This window comes from Oryx dammah, unplaced genomic scaffold (assembly GCF_014754425.2).
Source record: "Oryx dammah isolate SB20612 unplaced genomic scaffold, SCBI_Odam_1.1 HiC_scaffold_20, whole genome shotgun sequence".
Lineage (NCBI taxonomy): Eukaryota > Metazoa > Chordata > Mammalia > Artiodactyla > Bovidae > Oryx > Oryx dammah.
In genome coordinates this window covers 64,814,393-64,831,730 of record NW_024070204.1, presented here as the reverse complement: position 1 = coordinate 64,831,730, position 17,338 = coordinate 64,814,393, and positions in this window count along the sequence as shown.

The window sequence follows — 17,338 nt, the reverse complement described above, 5'->3', positions numbered from 1 at the left end:
CCTGGAGAATTCCATGAACGAGGAGTCAGACGTGGCTGAGTAACTTTCACTTCAATGCTTCTACTCATCATTGAAAGCAAATATTATTATCCCCATTTCATAGATTGGAGAATAATCTCAAACTCAATGTGTCAAAAATTGTAAAACATCAAAACATCAGTAAGGGTAGAATTGGCTCGAAGCCGATGAGATTTTTTTTTAATTAAAAAAAAAAAAAGATTGTTGCAAAGACTGAAAAAGTTTTGACCTGTTTCTTATAGTTTCTTACTTATTGTGAAGCATCCTCAACTCAGAAATAGTAAAATATATAGACAGAAGCAAAATAAAAGCCATAGTCTCACCTCCCTCCCCAACTACTTTCAATCCTTGATACAGATATAGTAGTGGCCTTTTATACAAATACAATATTTTTCTACAAAAATGAGCTCTAGCCAGGCACATCATTTTGCGACATTCCATAATTCATTTAAATCACCTTGGTAGACGAGTTTATCTCAACTATTTCCTCTTTCCTTGGCCATGTAAGTTGTTCACTTAACACTGAATATGCATTGTGTCCCAACTTTTCCCTCTTTACAACAGAGGGAAAGAATAAATTATTGACAATAAAACGGAAACAAAACACAAAGACAATAGAAAATCCTAGGGGGAAATTGCATACAGGCAGATGGATTTGCTATTGATATTTCAAATGTCAACTCTTGGGGATATTCATTTTCCAACAAATTTTTCTTTGGGCCAAGTTGCTCTGTTAACCACTCAGCTTTCTTACAAAGTGTTTTGATCAAATTGCTCATTAGTTCAAATTCGCTTTGGCCAAATAGCTTTATGGCTGAATCATCTAAGGATTAATAATACTATTATTATAAATGACTACACTTATTTTGCTTTGAATTTGTGTGTACTAGACCCATTACAGACTCGACTGTAATTAATCCTCCTGAGAGCAACTAAGCGAAGTCAGGATGATCCTCCCCATCTGATGGAAATGAGGCATAAGGTCATAATACAAGGTTACCTGGCTGACTGGGAAGTGGCAGATGAAGAATGTGAGCCCAAACCAGCCTGGTTGTCTGCTTCTGGGCCTTTGTCTTCGCCACACCATGAGGTGTAACAAACACGACACACAGTAGGGCCTCAAAAACCATCGAGTCCCCCGATCCCTCTCTTCCTTAGAACATTAGTTACTAGCAAGGGAGAGCTGCTGCTGCTGCTGCTGCTGAATTGCTTCAGTCGTGTCCGACTCTGTGCAGCCCCATAGACGGCAGCCCATCAGGCTCCCCCATCCCTGGGATTCTCCAGGCAAGAACACTGGAGTGGGTTGCCATTTCCTTCTCCAATGCATGAAAGTGAAAAGTGAAAGTGAAAAGTGAAAGTGAAGTCGCTCAGTCGTGCCCGACTCTTAGCGATCCCATGGACTGCAGCCTACCAGGCTCCTCCGTCCATGGGATTTTCCAGGCAAGAGTACTGGAGTGGGTTGCCATAGCTACTACTAGGCTTATAATAACATCTCTACTGGTTCTAAAACCTTTTTCTTCTTCAAATACACAGAGATTTCCAGAAGTGAAATTTCAGTTTCTGAAACTAGCAAACTAATTTGTCTGTCTTCAAAGATCTTACCAGACCATGTGGGCCTACCATACTCATCCCAATAAAAGCAATTCCAATCTCAAAAAAAAAAAAAAAAAAAAGATCTTTATGGCTTTATGGTAATGCCATAATGTGATGTAGTGTATGTTTTCATTTACATGCATTTAATCTTAGTGTATAATGTGAGCTGCTATTGAAAATAGTAAAATTACATCGAAGGAGCAACAGAGAAAGAAGAAAGAACTTGAAGGAGGGCGCTGGCTTGAATGGGCCAGAACCACTCATCACCCCCACTAGCAAATCAGTTCAGAAGTACACTGGAAACTAGAGGAGACTGACATCTAACAGAACACACCTATGGAAAGAAGAGCCCCCTTGGAAGCCAGGCAGGGCTATTGAAGATGACTTGTGCTGGGTCAGGAATCAGGACACCCAGGCACAAGCCCTCATGCCTGTCACTTCGCAGAGATCACATCTGATCACTCCAGTCACTCCCTGTTTCTTGGTTTGTTGCACTAGTACGCACTGGGCATAGCCCCGGGGCCACTTCTATGCTGATCACGGGAGAGTCTGAGATGCAGAGTGCACCTGCTATGGCCCAGCCCCAAGGAGCCAAGGTCAAAACTGGGGCAGTCCTCAATCACGGCTCCAATATGCCTGACCTGCTTGCTGGAGGCTGGGGCGTGTTCCTGGGAAAACCGGGTTTAACAAGAAAATTTATCTTTTTTTGGATGATAATATCAACAATATGTTAACTCATCAAAAAAAAAAAATCTTCTTTTGGGGGGAACAATGAAGTCATCAATGAGAAGAAGACTGTCTTGGAAAATTCGGGGGAGCCGAGCTGGGCACTGGGGAGAATTTCCCCACAGTGGTGAGCAGAGCCTTTGAGATGGTGCTGGTGGCACCCATTGTATCCAGATGATGGGGACAGTTCAGGAGCCCCTTCAACAATGGGGGGGACATGAGTGGTGGGGGGGGATGGGTAGTGAAGGGGACCAGGAGAAGGGGACACAAAAGCCTGTGTGCCAGGCAGAGGGCTGACTCCAGCCTGGAGGGGCAGGCCCAAGGTTGCTCTGTCTCCTCCGAACACTTTAAATCTATCATCTGAAAACTAGATGAGGAGGCCAGGAGTCAGGCAGGACCTCAGGAGAAGTAGTCTCTCTGGCACCTGCATTTCTCCCACTGGGGAGGAGAGACTACTCCTAGCTCTGACTCCTCCCCACCCATGCAGGTGGCCCCAAGCTGAGGACAGCTGACCCTTGAAGGATGGTGAGGACATCCAGAGACTGCCAGAGATTACATCCCCTGACACATAGCTAGTGCTCATTAAGTGCCAGTTCCCTCCTCCTTTCCTTTCCTCTGAGGGGTTTCCTGCGGCCGAAAAGGTCTGAGCTTGATATATTCAGGAGCAACTGCTCCAAAATTTCTCCCCAACATGGCCACACTTTGGCTCATGCGGGCAAGACCATATCCAGGGCTGCACAAGGGAGCCCAGGACAGGAAGCCAGACCTGGGGCTCCTCGAGGGGAGAAGAGGTACAATTGGGTGGCCCTGCCACCCTCTTGTCTGCATGCCCAGGCTTTCTTGGTGGTGTTTATTCTTTGCAGGAAGTGGAGGAATCCTGACAGACTGGCTAATCACGACGTGTCACTGGAACAGGCTGTTCTAAGGTTTCACAACCCCTATCACCTCAACCAGCCACTCTGGCCCTAATCCTGCACCTTGCAGAGGCATCTAGCCATGGGGCTCCTGCTGCAGGTCGCAAACACCATGCAGGGGGTGTCTGTCAGGGCATTCTGAATTAATGCTAGCATCCTGTAAGCTTGAGCCAGGGTCCATAGACAAAGAAGGAGTTACTTAGCCTGATGTTTGCTCTGCAGCAAAGCAGGGTTTAGCTGCATGTATGCCCAAGTCCAGCTCCCTGACACCTAGTGCTTAAAGATACCTGCTTTAGTGTCAAACATTTAAAATAACACCTTTGGTAAAATAGACATTTCTTTCATGTTGATTTTCACCTTGGAATGCCTTTGCAAAGGGTCAGAAAACCCTTCCTTTGCACATGGAAGGCATTCCTCTACATCTCCGATGATCCGTACCCTCACTCAGTCAGTGCCCACTGGGTGAGCACTGTCTACACTGTGGGCAGGGCTGGGAGGGCAGTCTCAGGCAGAAAGGAGATAAGGTGCCTGTGCTGTGACTGTACATTCCAGATGCTGGGGCATTGCAAGAGGCAGGATTTGAGGGCCAGGTTTCAACCCCAGCTATGTAGGCTTTGTGCCCAAAGAGATCCAGGTTTGAATTCTACTTTCACCGCTTGCAAAAGTGAACTTGGAACCCACCCTTTCCCTCTCTGAGCTTTATGCCCTCTCTTCATGGAGAAAACCATTCCCATTCTCACCTCAAAAAGTGGTTATGAAGTTGGGCTCACCCCACAGACCAACTAGCCTTGCAGTTGCCTGGCCTCAAGACCAAAGAAAGAGCCCAGACAGCAACAGAGACATCAGTGGTTTACCACGTGCAGCAGGTGGGGGGCTGGGCAGGGCAGCAGTCATTGCTACTGGGGAAAGGAGGCGGCCATGTATAGGTGAGATGACATCATGGCATCGGATGAGCTCATCAGTGGCAATTAATTAAGAGGATTAGACAGTCATGTGAGGGGAGCAGGGCCTGGGCAGCCACAGGATGTAGAAAGAGCAAGAGAACAGCCATCCTGAGTCTCCTGACCAGGCATGGGTGAACTGAGGTGAGGTCTGGGAAGACATTAGTGCCAGAAAGGCCCACAGTAGGGATCCAGCTGCTGCTGCTGCTGCTGCTGCTGCTGTTTCATTTTGACAACCGTGTGTCTGTGACCACTCTGCACCTCCATGCCCTGAACTCTAAAGTGGTAACAGTAAGATCTAACAACTTTTAATACAGAAAAGATGTTTGGAGAGGTGTTTTGAATAATGACAATATTTGATGTAGGGATAAACAGTACGTACATGGCACAATGCAATGCCTCTCATTATAGGAAAACAAAATGACAGAAGCTATGTTCCTTTTGATCGTGCGGGGTAGAACTCTTTTGGTACTCTCCTTCCCCTAGATATTCCAAGGAAAACACCTGTGGCTACTCTACGCCAAGCGCTATACTCAATGAATTCCCATGCTTTCTTAGTTAATCCTTACAGCAGCCCTTGGCAGTGGTTTATGATCCCTGTTTTGCAGATGGTGGAACAGTGGCTTTGAGTGGTTACAGAGCTAACCCCAGGCAACACAGCTCAGTTGGGATTAGACCCAAATCCATCTGGTTCAAAAGACCATGCACTTGCGCCTGTAGAGCCCTGACACTCCACAGGTGTCAAGCATGTGCTTTCTGACGCTTAAAAAGAAACAAATCCCTCCATCTCCAGGTTGCCACTGGCACAGAGGGCATGCAGCAGCCACTGTGTGTGGAGCAGTCTCCCAGCTGGGACCTCAGTCACCACTCAGGATCCAAGCAGTGAGTCCTCTGTCCTTCTCAGGCCCATCCCCAGCAACGGTTCCTCCCAAAGTCGTGAAAATTGGCATCACTCTTTCACTTCTGACTAAGGTTGGGTGGTCAGAGTTAGTAAATAAAAATATCAGATGCCCAGTTCAGTTTGAATTTTAGGTGAAAAGAAAAAGAATTTGTGTGTGTCCTAGGTCTGGGGACAAACTGACTCTGAGCTGACCCTGCATTGAGCTGGGTTAAGGCAGAGTAGGGAGGATATCGGGGCTTCCATGGTGACTCACGGAGAAAGCAATGGCACCCCACTCCAGTATTCTTGCCTGGAAAATTCCATGGATGGAGGAGCCTGGTAGGCTGCAGTCCATGGGGTCGCTAAGAGTCGGACACGACTGAGCTATTTCACTTTCACTTTTCACTTTCATGCACTGGAGAAAGAAATGGCAACCCACTCCAGTGTTCTTGCCTGGAGAATCCCAGGGACAGGGGAGCCTGGTGGGCTGCCGTCTATGGGGTCGCATAGAGTCAGACACGACTGAAGTGAGTTAGCAGCAGCAGCAGCAGCATGGTGACTCAGTGTTAAAGAAGCCCACCTGCAATGCAGGAGACTCGAGTTTGATCCCTGGGTCAGGAAGATCCCCTGGAGAAGGGCATGGCAACCCACTCCAGTATTCTTGCCTAGAGAATCCCATGGACAGAGGAGCCTGACAGCCTGAGGTCTGCTGCTGCTGCTACTGCTGCTGCTGCTGCTGCTAAATCGCTTAAGTCGTGTCCGACTCTATGCGACCCCATAGACGGCAGCCCACCAGGCTCCCCCGTCCCTGGGATTCGCCAGGCAAGAACACTGGAGTGGGTTGCCATTTCCTTCTCCAATGCATGAAAGTGAAAAAAGACAAGTCTCTCAGTCGTGTTGGACTCTTCGAGACCCCATGGACTGCAGCCTACCAGGCTCCTCTGTCCATGGGATTTTCCAGGCAAGAGTACTGGAGTGGGGTGCCGTTGCCTGAGGTCTATGGGGTCGTAAAGAGTCGGACACGATTCAAGTGACTGAGCACAGTACATCACAGAGAGGATATTGTGGAATCTGTCTCTGGGGATCTCTATCTAAGCCTGCCAGGGATTTCACCTTCACTGCTAACCTCATAATCCCAGCTCTGAGGGTCAACATGAGGCTCACACCTACTTCCCAGAAAAAAAATGGATGTGGTTACACAGTTTGAGAGAAGTCAACCTTTTCTCAGCTTTGCTCCGCTCTAAGAGGAATCATAAATTACCAGGCACTGCAAGCACTTTTTCCCCCCAAGGGCAGGGGCACAGAACAAACTGAAGCAGAATCTAGGCTCAGCCAATTATTAGAAAGCTGGATAGAGACTTCCCTGGCCGTCCAGTGATTAGGATGCAGTGCTTTCACTACCTGGGATGTGGGTTCAGTCCCTAGTCAAGGAACTAAGATCCTGCAAGCCGTTCGGTGCAGCCAAAGGAAAGAAAAAACAAGATGGGGCTTTATCAAGGAGAGGGTTGGGAAGGCCATTCCAGACAAAGGGAACAGTATGTGCAAATCTCAGGCAGCATTGTGTGCAGGAAAATGGAGAGATTAACGTGAGATGCAAGCCTCCGGCCTGATGCTGAGCAAACTGGCCAGGAAGAGAGGTAAGCAGGCCCCCAGCTGTAAGATGCCTTGTGTGCTGGGCTACTGATTCTGAATTTTATCTCTAAAATAATGAGGAATCCTTGAGGGATTTTGATCAAGGGAATCACCTGACTGATAATGACTTAATTTTGCTTTTATTTGGTTACTAAGGAGGCTGAACTGGTTTTCCATGTGTCCCATTTGAATTATTTTTTTTGTTGTTGTTTCTTCATATTGACATGTAATAACTGTAGACATGGAAGGATTTTCATCCCTTATTTTTTATCATGTTCCTCGTTTGTCTTTTTAAAAATTGTATAATTTTTAAAGTAAAAAATTCGCTCTGAATTGTACGTAATCACATTGTTATATTTGTATGTGTAGATGCTCCCATTGTCATTGTCTTAAAGTTATTTCCTCTTCTGAGGGAAATATAATCCAGATGGACTATAATGTTAAATATGAAAAACATATAGTCTCTTCTAGCTAGCTTTTTTTTTTTAAACTTGTGTGTATGTTGTTTGCTACATTGAATTCTATAATCCACCTACAATTTATTTGGAAGTATGGTGTGAGGTGATGATCTTTGTTTCTCAAATACTTAATTTTCCCAACACCTTTTATTGGTCAAATCCAAGTCTTCTGTGGCACTTCTTCATCACAGAGGCAAGTGTCATGCTCAGCTGGTTTCAGACAATGTATTCTAGTCCAATAAGCTATGCACCCATCCCTATTCAAACACTACACCATTTTAATGACTGAAACTTAAAATGCGTTTTAAAATCTAATGAGAATTCTCACTCTATTCTTCTGTTACAACCTCTTCATTCTTCCAAATAAACTTAGAATCACTCTGTCGACTTCAAAGAAAAAGCCACTGAGATTTTTTTTGACTGAACTAATTTGGGCTCCAAAATCACTGCAGATGGTGACTGCAGCCATGAATTTAAAAGATGCTTGCTCCTTGGAAGAAAAGCTATGACCAACGTAGACAGCATAGTAAAATGCAGAGACATTTCATTACCAACAAAATCTGTACAGTCACAGCTATTGTTTTTCTAGTAGTCATGTATGGATATGCAGGTTGGACCATAAAAGAAGGCTGAACATTGAAGAACTGATGCTTTTGAACTGTGATGTTGGAGAAGACTCTTGAGAGTCTCTTGGGCTACAAAGAGATCAAACCAGTCCATCCTAAAGGAAATCAGTCCTGTATATTCATTGGAAGGACTGAGGCTGAAGCTGAAACTCCAATACTTTGGCCACCTGATGCAATGAACTGACTGATTAGAAAAGACCCTGATGCTGGCAAAGATTGAAGGCAGGAGGAGAAAGAGATGACAGAGGATGAGATGGTTGGAGGGCATTAGCAACTCAATGGACATGAGTCTGAGCAAGCTCCCGGAGTTGGTGAAGGACAGGGAAGCCTGACGTGCTGCAGTCCATGGGGTCACAAAGAATCAGACACGACTAAGCAACTAAACAACAACAATTTGAAAGAATCATCCTCTTCACTGTGTTCGGCTTTTCCACCGAGGAACGTGGTATGTCTCTCAGATACCTTGTTCCTCATGCTCAAAAAATCCCGTAAAGTTGATAAATTTATTCTCATTTTACAAATGAAGAAACTCGTGAGGCTCAAGCAGTTATCAGCCTGTCTAAAGTCACATCTGAAATACATCTGAGATGCCAGCCCTCTGTTCCTCCAGCAGCTTAAATGCTTCTCTTAAGCAGAAAGTGAGTAAATTTTAAAATATATTAATAATATTAAATAGTAATTTGGGAGTTTGGGATTAGCAGATGCAAACTACTATGTATAAAATAAATAAGTAAAAAGGATCTACTGTGCAGCACAGAAACTATATTCAGCATCTTTGTAACAACCTATAATGAAAAAGAGTCTGAAAAGAATGTGTGTGAATATATATATTCAAAAATTAACACAGTTTTTATAAATTAGCTATATACTTCAATAAATATTTTTAAAAAGACATGTTGGGATGAATTACATTTAGCAAACTTTTATTTATTTATTTTTAATATAAATTTATTTATTTTAATTGGAGGTTAATTACTTTACAATATTGTATTGGTTTTGCCATACATCAACATGTATCCGCCACAGGTATACACATGTTCCCCATCCTGAACCCCCTCTCTCCTCCCTCCCCGTACCATCCCTCTGGGTCATCTCAGTTAAACACCTGCCATGTGCCAGATATTGGGAATGGAGATGAGTAAGACAATTTCTGCTATGAAGACACAAAACGTATACAGATAATTAGTGTACAGTGTAATAAATGATGCCAAAATTATAGTTTCTTGTATTGTGTGCTTTTCATATGCCAGACACTGTTGTAAGCTCTTTCCCTCCATCTTACCTTTTTAATATCAAGAGATTTAGTCACTGTTGCATCCATTTGGGGCACAGAGATGTTATGGGACCTTTCCCAGCTGGTGAAGTCACCAAACGGCAGAGCTGAGACCGAAGCCTGATTCCAGACCCAGTGTTCAGTCCTCTTGACCAGGCTGCCATAGAAATGAGCATGGCAAGCTGTGTGGCCCTCATAGAGGGCACCTCATTCAGCTGGGCAGGTGTCTTGGATGAGACCCAGATGGCCTGAGTCTTAAAGGATCCGTAGGGATGAGCAGGCAGCAAAAAGGGAGAGAATGGGCTTCAAGGCAAAGAGCCCAGGACCTGCAAAGATATGGGGCCACAGGGAACAGTGTGCCTTGGGGGTGATGCAGATGAAAATAGTCATGATCTAAGAGCTGTTATTGAATACCTAGTGGATACCAGCTACTCCCCAGAACTCTGCACACAGCAGCTGATTAAGGCCTTACAAAAACCCGATGAGATAGGATTATTATCCCATTTTACAGATGGGGAATGTGAACACAAAAAGATTAAATAACCGGACTCTGACCACATGGCTGAGAAGCAGCAGAGCTAAAAATAGAATTGGAGAGAGCAGCATGAGTCGGATGGTGTACAGTCTCGAGAATCAGTCATTCAAAGATTTTAGGCAAGAATCGTGGTCAAATTTGCCATGAACTGGGCAGAGAGATGATATTTACCCTCATCTCAGCCTCCAACCACACCTATGAACTCATTTAAACACCATGACCAACACACTGAGATTGGTAGCCTTATTCCCATTTTATAGCTGAAGAAACTAAGGCTCTGAGGGCACAAGAGACTTCGCTATCACTAGAGGATGGCAGAGACAGAATCAAACTGCACCAGCTTCAGTGCAGCTGGGCCCAAAGGCCAGCTCTCTCATCATCAGACAGTGGAGGGAAAGGCAGAAAAGTGGGGAGCAGGGGCTCGGTACCCCAGTGGATCACAGCTCTCACCAGCATGGGGGTAGAGGGTGAAAGTTCCTTGGCAAACATGTAGGTCACCTCCTGACAATAATTAAAATGGAGAGTTACAAAGAGATAAAACTTTACAAAGCATTCTTGGCATTCTTGTCCATGCCTGGAACAATATTAACTTTCATTTGAGGGCATTGATGGGCAATTCCATCAGGGTTCGCGTAACCGCCTTTCATTTTCCCTTTTGCACTGGAAAACCTCTACCTTCCGAGTCTAGACACCATCCCTTGGATGACAGTAGGAGCCTGCGTGCTGAAAAGCCGGCCCAGAACCAACGCTACTATGTGAGCGTGGCCCATCTGGAACACATTTGAGCACCAAAGAGCTGTAATCATTTGTGATCCTGAGAACATGCACCAGAGACAGTTCACTGGGAACTTTAAAGAAAAACCAAAAAAGACAGAGTCAACTATGTAAACATGTGAAACTTCTGTGTGAGGGGTGGGGGCAGAGGGAGAAGTAACATTAAAAAAAAAAAAAAAAGGGGCACAAGCAGTCTGGAAAAGAAAGCCAACCCCAAGCAGAGGAGACAGTGGTGTCTCCATTTTGCAGATAAGAAAACTGAGGCTCAGGAATGTTAAGTGCTTGCCTAGGTTAAAGTGATGGTGGAGGTGGGATTTGAATTCTTATCTGTTTGACTTCAAAGCATGAGCTATCACTTCCTAAATGACTCTAATTTGATTAACAAAGAAAAGAGAAGACTGAAAAGTTCAAAACATTGTAGTAAATATTAGACAAAATCGATACATATTTGGATATTAAAAGTGAGTTTAACTTGATTGGAAAAAGAAGTTCAGACCCGAATTTTTAAGTTGGCTAAGAACAGCCATAATGTGTACAATTAAGGGCCAAACATGAAAAACTATTCAGCCTTTGAGAACACTCAAAGAAATGCAAGTGGGAACAACATAAATTTGGTATTTAATATTAAACAAATTCAGTGGAAAATAATGGTAACAGCTCATGCTCATGATGAGGGAGAAACTGAAACACACCAGCATAAGTATTGGTCAGGTTTAATTCATTCAGGCTTGTTGAAAAATAATTTGGCACTGTATTTCACACATACACATTTTCATATGATTTTCTTAAATTGATATGTGGTTGATTTTCAGGGTTTCCCTTGTGGCTCAGCTGTAAAGATTCTGCCTGCAATGCAGGAGACCTGGGTTCGATCCCTGGGTGGGGAAGATCCTCTGGAGGAGAGCATGGCAACCCACACTAGCATTCCTGCCTAGAGAATCCCATGGACAGAGGAGCCTGGCAGGCTGCAGTCCATAGCGTCCCACACCAAGGGACACAACAGAAGCGACTAAGCAGCCGCAGCAGCATAGTTGATTTCCAACCTTATGTTATTTTCTGGTGTGCAGGGAAGTGATTCAATTTGATATATATATATATATATACTTTTTCAGAATTTTTTTCCATGGTAGAGTATTATAAGATATTGAATATATTTCCCTATGCCATACAGTAGGTCTTGCTTTGTTGTTTATTTTATGTACAGTAGTATGTATCTGTTAAAAACTAAACTCCTAATTTTCATATGATTTGACTGAGTAATTCCAGGCTTGGAAATTTACCTAGGTAAATAATCCAAAAATAAGACCATTCTATCTTGAAGATTTATGTGTACCAATGAAAAAATCAGAAACCATCAAAATGCTCAACAGTAGAGTAACTGTCACGTTAGTGTGGGGCCTCCATTCAAAAGGCTTTGACCCAGTCTTTTTCTAGCATTTTGGAAAAATGCTTTTGCTAGAATATCAAAAAGAAAAGAGAGAGAATTTTACAAAATTGCACCTAAGCTATAATTGAGATGATAAGAAATTTGTCTGTGAATGAATGGAGACAGGAAAGGAATATGGGCAAGAATTGCTTGGGTAGTGGGACTGTGACCCATTTTTGATGTCACTCAAGATGCAACATTTGTGCAAGAAAAAAAATCACCCTCATAAAAATGATAGCCCTGTGATTTGTATTGGGCCACATTCCTACAGTGCTAAAAATACGTTAAGAACTTCTGGAAAGCTACATTAACTCTTTGAATGATCACTGTGGGACCACTGACTGCTATAATAATAAAAGTAGTAATATAAAAGAGGCCAGTAAGTCAATATTCCTTCCAAATTTACCAAGTTAACTGCCAAGACATAACTTCAGCATTAAGACAATCTAGTCCAACAATCCCAAATATAGAAGAGTTAGGGAATCACTCGACATCCCCAGCCGAGTACGGACAACCGCAGACCGCCACTTACAGGTCAGTCTTCATGCATTCGTAACTCTCCCCATGTTTCCCACAGCTAAATTTGCTCTCTGCCTGAGTCTCCCACCCCCACTTTCTCACTTTTACAGCTTCAGTTTCTAAGCAAAAAATCCTAGCTAGATGCCATTTCACTGCACAGTTTTCGTATTGCCTCACTCTAGTTTGTGAAGGGACCCCAAAAGCTCTGATAAAAGAGTTGTGTCCCTATATGTGAGAAGCCTGCACAGCATCTGGCATCGTCTCAGCCATTAGGAACACATTTCATGTATTAGTGTCCTGTGATCTGTGACACAAATTGGCATCTGGGAAGATCCCACATACTGTGCAGCAACTAAGCCTGTGTGTCACGCTCTCAAGCCTGTGCTCTGGAGCCCACTCACTACAGCTACTGAAGTCCACATGCCCTACAGCCGGTGCTCCACAACGAGATAAGCCACCAGAGTGAGAGCCCCCCACACAGGAACAAAGGGCAGCCCCCACTCTACACAACCAGAGAAAAGCCCGCACAGCGATGAAGACCCAGCACAGCCAAAAACAGACGCGCAAATAAGATAACATGATTTAAAAGACACAGAAATGTATTCTTTCTCAGTTCGGGAAGCCAGACATCAGAGAGCAGTTTCAGTAAGCTGAAATCAAGGAGTAGGCCTACCCATGCCTCCTCCCTAGGTTTTTGCAGCTCCTGGTAGCTGCTAGCATGCCTTGGCTTGTGGGCACATCACTCAGGCTCTGCCTGTATGGTCACAGCACCTGTCCTCTTCTGTGACAAATTTCCCTCTGCCTCCCTCTTCTAAGGACACGTCTGATGTCATTTAGGACCCATTCAGACAGTCCACGATAACTTCTCCTTCTTAAGATCTGTACTGTAGTCATATCTGCAAAGCTCCTTTGATGATAGCAAGCAGACCTAGCATTGTCTGTGTAGCATAACTTTCTGATGGTAGTAAAAACAAAATTGGAAACTTGAAATTAAATCATGCCAAGGTTTTGATACACTTGTCATAAGATACAAATGTAACACATCAAAACAGTGAGATGAAGCGTTCAGATTCTCAGATGTTTATTGCACGGGTTTTGTTTAGTTTGTATATTTCTTTTTTTCAGTGAGTATATGGCATATTGCCCTCCTCAAACACATGTGGTTACCTTTGTTGTATTGGCATAATCAGTGACTTTTCAGTGGTAGCATTTGGGCAAGTTTTATCAGCAAGCAACACTTTCAGTTAATAAATAAAGTTTTAAACATCATGTAAGGTTGACAATATTATTTTCTGTATTTGAAAGTTGCTAGGGGAACACAAGAGAAAAAATTCTGTAACTGTGTGGCAATGGATATTAACTATTAACTAGACTTATTGTGGTGATTATTTGGCAGTATATACTTGCACTGAATCATTATAATCATTTTGTTATACATCTAAAATTAATACAATGTTATATGTCAATTATATCTCAATTTCTAAAAGATCAGGTGAGAGGGGATTTAAGCTTGCTAAATGTAAAGTAGGAACTCCAGTGACTGTAACGTTAGTATTGCTGATTGTATACTTTAGATGTAGCATTGCATGTGCTATGCATATTCTGATTCTATTAAAAGAAAAAGTTAAACTGCAAAATAAAAGAAAAAAATAAACCCTATAACCTGCAACATTCACAGTTCTGGATATGAGCTTTTGGGTGAGGGAGCATTGTTCTGTCTGCCTCACCCCACCCCCAGCCAGGTGTAGCTTAGATGCTCAGTTGGGTCCAACTCTTTGCAACCCCGTGGTCTACATCCCGCCAGGCTCCTTTGACTGTGGGATTCTCCAGGCAAGAGTAGTGGCATGGGTTGCCATTTCCTCCTCCAGGAGCTCTTCCCGATCCAGGTATCGAACCTGTGTCTCTTGCATCTCCCGCACTGGCAGGCAGATTCTTTACTACTAGCGCCACCTGGGCAGCATTGTTCTGTCTACCACACTACATACCTTGGACAGGCAGTCAGTTCAGTCGCTCAGTAGTGTCCGACTCTGCGACCCCATGGACTGCAGCACACCAGGCCTCCCTATCTGTTACCACCTCCTGGAGTTTACTCAAACTCATGTCCATTGAGTTGGTGATGGACACAATGTTCCTTGAGTCCAACCATCTCATTCTCTGCCGTCCCCTTCTCCCACCTTCAATCTTTCCCTGCATCAGGGTCTTTTCAAATGAGTCAGTTCACATCAGGTGGCAAAAGTATTGGAGTTTCAGCTTCAGCATCATTCCTTCCAATGAATATTCAGGACTGATTTCCTTTAGGATGGGCTGGCTGGATCTCCTTGCAGTCCAAGGGACTCTCAAGAGTCTTCTCCAACACCACAGTTCAAAACTATCAATTCTTCAGTGCTCAGCTTTCTTTATAGTCCAACTCTCACATGCATACGTGACTATTGGAAAAACCATAGCTTTGACTAGATGGACCTTTGTTGCCATACCTTGGAAATAGGGGACAAAATTGGCCATTTCTCGCCTAGAAACTGGTCAGGACCAGAATTTCCTTTGTGCCCAGGAAGTCTCTAGGAACATAAGCTCACACCTTCATCCACTTCTTCCTTCTCGCAGCAATCATCTGCTGGGTATTTGCTTGATCAGGCTCAGTGCTGGGCACCAGGGATGTAAACAAGAACAAGACCCAGACCTTGCCCTTGAATGGCTCAGGACGGAGAAGGGGTGATGCTCAAACCACTGTAATTGCAACGTGCCCTGTGCCAAAGTAAAGGTTTGTGAGCAAAGCACTGTGAGAGTTCAGACTGGGTTATTTTGAAGACAGTTCAGAGATAATGAAATTGGGTCTTAATTGATAAGTGGGAGCCAGAAAGGCAGAGGAGGAGAAGGGGACATTTCGTTGTGCCCTGGTCACAAAGGTGAGAGACCATGGAGACAAGTCTGACTCAGTCAAGGCATGGGAGGGATGCATATACTGTAGGAGGCCTGGCCAGACCTGAATACAGAGCCCGGCCTTCATTGCCGTAGCTGCACCGTAGCTGTGAGTGATCTAGGCAAACAGTCCCCACAGCTGCATCTTAAAGAGCTAGTTCATTGATAATCAACAAGGACCTACTGTATACTACAGGGAACTCTACTCAGTACTCTGTAATAACCTATATGGGAAAAGAATCTGAAAAGAGGTGACTATATGCAGCATTGAATCACTTTGTTGTACACCCGAAACTAATACAACATTGTAAATCAGCTATACTCTAATATAAAATAAAAATTAAAAAGAAAACAGTTATTCACCTTCTGACTAGGAAATCTCATTCACAAGAATCACCCTGACAAAAATACACATGAAGAGAGATATGTCATTAAGGATCTTCACTGGAGTGTTGCTGAATAACTAAAATTTAAACAATCTGATTGTTCTCAATGGCTTTGGTTCAATAAATCATGATTTGCCCATACTATAGGGTAGCAGGCAGCTCACAAAAGCAATAAAGAGGAGCCCTGAGCTCCCAAGGGATGTTGTTCAAGAGAAATAGCAAGCTATGGAAAAAAATGCAAAGTGGGATACCACTTAGATTTCTAGAACCCCCAAATTATGTGAGGTTGCATGCAAATACAGAGAGAAAAATTCAGTAAGAATACATGAAAATGAATGACAGCAGATCTAGGAGAAAAGATTCAGATAAAGGAATTAAAAGGAATGATCAATTTTGACCCTGTTCACATCTGAACTTTTTGACATTTTTCTTGAAGAAGGCTATGGCCACCACATCTCATATGTATAATCGATAAGAGCCAAAAAAACTTTGGCTTAAAATAAATTGGATAAAAGCAAAGGGCAATAAGCCGACACAATTCTCAGAAATTCTTTAGGGACTGTGTGTGGAAATTAACAGGTCTTACATGACCAAGACCAGAGGCAGGGAGGGCAGTCAGGGTCCCCAGCTGTCCAGAGGATGGAGGGAGGCCAGGTTAGAAAAATCGAGAGGAGAAGAGAAGATGAATTCAATCAACACGCAGTTCATGTTAAGAGGAAGACAGGAACAAGTTTGTTGAATTATGGAGGCTGATGCCAGGGTTTATAAATCCTGCACAGTGGAGTAGGCGATGTGGCCATTCACTGAGCCATGAGATTAGGGCGGGTGAGTGAGGGTCCACAGGAGAGGAGTGAATGGTCTCTACTTCCGGGAGATCTTGGAAGATGCTGCTCTTCTTCCTGAGTTGTCCGTCTATCTGACACATGCTCTCACCTGCGGAAGAAAGGGGCAGCCCGTGAGATGATAACTGGTCCTCCTGGGCCACGGGAGAAGGCTCCAAGGAGACCGAGGGTGTCCGGGCTGCCAGGGAGGACCCTCTGACTTAGGAGTCACACCAGTATCTCTTACAGAGTAGCTGTCCTCTCCACATAGTTTTACAAACTGCCAACAGGTGACAGACACCCAGCCCTTTCCTCGGGTGACACCCAGGCTGCCTCCCTGAATTGACTATAGTTACTTCCCAGTGCGGTGATGCCCAAGGCAAGGCAATGCCTTCAATCCAAGTCACCCTTCCCAGTTGCCAGCGTGTCCACAACTTAGCTCCAAATAAACCCCACAGCTCCACGCCTGGGCCATGCAGACCTTTGACTTTAAGGAGAAACTTTCTCTGTCAAGACCTCAGAGTGACATGGCAGCTTCCAGCTCTTTGGCTGGCCCCTTAGGTTGGAGACTACACAATAACCTCCACACCAAGGGCAATGGAGAGCAGAGGGTGGCTGATGGCTTTGTTTTTCTAAATAAGGTTTCTAGGGCTCTCCCTTTTAGTCACAAAGGGTGCTCATGTCCTTCCTTGCAGAAATCATGACAGCCACTTTCCAAATATAGCCGGCCATTTATTGGAACCTCTGCTGAGTGTTTCTCACACAAAGCCCAACTCAGGACAATAAATATCAGCCAAAGTGAGTAACCCATATTACCGAGGTTGGCAAGTGTATGTTAATATGGTTAAACTAACTGGCCCTGTATCCTTTGGGTTCCCAGTCAAATGGTCGATCATTTCT